Genomic DNA, 3,809 nt, shown 5'->3' with positions numbered 1-3,809 from the left:
TTGTTTGTAACTGAAAGAACTATACCTATTGTGATCTGAAGAGCAGAATAAAGTCAGATTAAAATGTACCGTACTCAACATGTCTTTATTTAAGGAACGAACAAAACTTTTTTTTTTAACCTGTAAAATATGGACGTTATTTTTTACTTTTTTCAATGTCATGCAAGAAATCTCTGATTTAATATAAAGCCAATTTCAGATAATTTAATGAAGAAATGCTTACAGAGATATTCTAACTATGCTTACACTAGCCTTCATAGTAATATTCCCAATTCTGACTTTTACTTATGACTTTCTTAAAGGCAGGACTGTATTAAGTATTGACTATCTTTACAACTGATGAAAGTCTAAGGATATATAGAATATATAGTCAAAGGATACACAGAATAGGAAAGTACCTTTGATGGCCTTTACTTATTTTAGTGCAATTTGATTTAAAGTTTTTTTGTATTTAAATTTTATTTGAGTAGGTAATATTCAAAAGGTTTAAAATTCTAAAGGCACAAAAAGATACACAATAGGGAGTCTTCTTCCTATTCCTCAGGTCTCCCCAGATCAGTCAAGGTTACAAGTTACAGCCAAGGGTATTCTACAGGTGTTCTAAGTGATAGCTTCCTGTCGCTCCTCCTTTGTCTAAAAGATGAGGTTGAAGGATGTGAAGCCTCTAATGTAAACCAGAATCTAGGTTTCCTGACATTCTAGTTCATAACTCTTTGTAATCTTTGCAGTAAGCCACATTACCTCTTTACAATTTCTAGTTGGTAACTGGTTAATCAGTATGGATGTTCCAGTCCGGGTAATTTAAGTTTAAAAGTAGTTTCGTTTGAAATTGGAATACCTGGGGTGCGGAGGTCTTACCAGAAAGGCGGTAGGTAACGAGATTTTTTTGGTTCATTAAAGGAGGCAAGGGTTTTAAAAGGCTGACCTAGGGTTTAATCACACGGTTTGACTTTTGCTGAGTCTAGGGGATGGCGCGCGCGTGTCAGGCCCAGAGTGCTGAAGTCAGCACGGCTCCCACTCAGGCGTCGGGGGACTAGTGTTCAGCGCTCGGGCTGCTCGCACCTCTAACAACGCGACTCGGACTTTAAGGCGTTGGCCATGGCCCCATCCATCTCGATCTCTGCCTGGACACGGTGCAGAAGGGATGGGGCCTCGTTCTCACCTCTTCTGCGGGTCGGGTGAGTGCGGTGCAGGAAAGAGGCGCGACGACGCCAAAACCAGGCCCAGCGAGGGGTAGCCCGCCAGCTGGGCCTCGGGATGCTTCGGCCCAACAGCCAGAACGGGCTAGGCCAGCTAAGTCTGGCCTCTCGGTCCGATCCTCTTCTGACCCCACGGCCTCCACTCCTGTGGGGCACACGGCAGGCGGCAGTATTCCACAGCCAATCCCCTCAGCCATCATACCCCTTTCCCCGCCAAAAGCAGATCCTTCAGCCTCGCTCCAGAAGCCCGCCTCCCACCCTGCCCTGCCCTGCCCTGCCCTTCCAGAGAGGACCGGTCACGAGGCCAATAACGCGACTCCACGGACTGGGCATCTCTCCGAGCTGGACCTGAGCAAGCAGCTAGACCCGGCGTGAGACTGGGAAGGAGCCTTAGCGAGCAGCTCTGTGGCCCAATGGCTTTCCTCTACCTTCGGGTGCGGGCCAATGAGGCGCGCGGGGCGGGACTTCCGCCTCGCCTCGGTGTTGTTGTCTGTGCTCCGACTCCAGGCAGTGGGGGTCGGTGCGGAGATTCAATCATGAAGTCGCGGTAGGGACTTCTCCCGCAGCGACGCGGCTGGCGAGCCTATTTGTGTTGCGGCGTCAGGCTTCCAGGTAAGAGCCTCTCCCGCGTCGCGGCGGCCGGGCGGCGGGTTGTTCCCCGTGGGGCCTGGCCGAGAGAACACACCCCCTCTCCGGCTCTGGAGCTCCGAGGCGGCTCCGCCGCTGAGCTCTTGGCTGCTCCTCCCCAGGCTGGGCGCGGAAGAAACTAGGTTTTTTTTTTTTGCAAAAGGTAAAATAAAAAGCCCTGCTCTTGGAGGCCGAGTTCCCCTCGCATTCCCACCCCATGAGTTTGTGTGTATCTGAAGTTGTTGGGTTATTCGTTTTGCTTCTTAACATTCCCCTCTTGAGGTGGCTGGTACCTGGGAAGATGTTCGGTGGGCTTTTCTTGGTCCAGCACTTGCCGCAGCGTCCCCGGGCGAAGTCGCTTGACTTTAGTTGGGGGAACTCTTTAGTTTTTGGAAAAAAGAGGGCAGGCGCCTCCTTTCTTTCTAACCTTCCCCCACCCCCACCCCGGAAGCTAGATAGAAGGTGGGACGTGACTCTCTTAGGGACAGATAACGCGTCCCTACCCCCTTAAAGCTGGAAGCTCTCCCTTATTGAGTTGACCCGCACTGATAAAATAACTCTCCCAGAGAGGGAGTGGGTCGACACCGAAGCCAAGCGATCCCAGAAGCACTCACGCGTATTTGGTGGCAGCCACTGAGTGTTCTCTGCCAGCGTTTTGGTAAATTCCTCTACTTTGTCCTAATCTGGCAATAGTATATCTCCAAAACTATCGTTTCATCTTCAATTTCAGCACCGTGGGCAGCTGCTCAGGTCCTGTGTTGTTGCCCCACACTTGTCAACTCTTGTCAGTGATGCAGCAGGAACAGTGAAAACTAATGCATTCCTTTCCAACAATGATCTGTTGTTCTCCAAAGAGAACATCTGCAGTTTTCGATACAATATAAATAGCTAAGATGGGTGTGCCGCCGAAGAGTTCTAGTTAGAGAAACATCAATTCAAGGTTTAAGGAAGGGCTTTCAAGGATTTAATCTATTTAAGGACAAATTTTAATGGGTCGAGGAGATTAGCTCCACTTCAGAGTAGCAAAACTGGATTGTGGTAGCAGTTTAAAAGAACTTTAAACAGGAGGTAAGAAGTGTCGTGCAGGGCCCATGGGGATTTGGGAATCAATTTAGTGCATTGGCATTCACATTACAAAGAAAGAAAGAAAAAAATATCAGAGAATATCCTATGGCGTTAGAGTAAATATTATTTCATGAAGCTTTTGTTTCAGGTTTTTAAAAAGAATATATGAGTGTGAAGAGGAAGATGTAAATGTATACCATATTATTGTGGATTATGGCAAAACACTGGATCCTGAATTTGGGAGTCAGGTTCACCCTTCAGCTCTGCCACTTACTAATTCTGTGATATTATCTGTAAATAAGGGAAGAATTGTAAGAATTAATTGAAATAAAATATGTGTTTACATAGTTAAGCCTCAAAGTAGTTTTTTTTGTTGTTGTTGATTTTTGGAAATGTTTGGCTAGAAGCCCATTTATTTCTCTCTGTGTCAGGAATGACAACTGGTTTAATCATATATTTTTTACCTCTCCCTTTATTTGAAGCCAGCAGCTTCATGTCTCCATGTGTAATAGTAAATCGTGTGGACAAAAATGTTAATTTGCAGGGTTTAATATTGAAGGATTTGGAGTAAGTTCTCATCTGTCCTTGTTTAAAGCTCATTTCTCTCACGCATTTTGCAGGGGCCTAAACTGTTATTAGCATTCAGCACCCTTCCTTTGATATTTTTCTGCATCCCAGAATAACATAGATTTATCAGAAGTTTTTTGTTTGTTTAAATATTTGATTGCCATCTTGCCTGTTTTTGTTTTTGTTTTTTTTTTGCGGTACGCGGGCCTCTTACTGTTATGGCCTGTCCCGTTGCGGAGCACAGGCTCTGGACGCTCAGGCCCAGCGGCCATGGCTCACGGGCCCAGCCGCTCCGCGGCATGTGGGATCTTCCCGGACCGGGGCACGAACCCGTGTCCCCTGCATCGGCAG

General features: G+C 46.8%; 1 protein-coding gene across 1 annotated transcript in view; it reads left to right on the top strand.

Annotated features, from left to right (window-relative positions):
* The first annotated feature begins 1,668 nt into the window (after positions 1-1,668).
* RNF13 (ring finger protein 13) overlaps positions 1,669-3,809 on the top strand; it is a 152,883-nt gene continuing 150,742 nt past the window's right edge. Inside the window, exon 1 of the mRNA XM_055083843.1 lies at positions 1,669-1,811. The gene's annotated coding sequence lies outside the window, so the exon portion shown is untranslated. The remainder of the gene's footprint in view (positions 1,812-3,809) is intronic.

This window comes from Physeter macrocephalus, chromosome 1 (assembly GCF_002837175.3).
Source record: "Physeter macrocephalus isolate SW-GA chromosome 1, ASM283717v5, whole genome shotgun sequence".
Classification (NCBI taxonomy): Eukaryota; Metazoa; Chordata; class Mammalia; order Artiodactyla; family Physeteridae; genus Physeter; species Physeter macrocephalus.
This window is presented reverse-complemented; position numbering and strand designations above follow the sequence as displayed.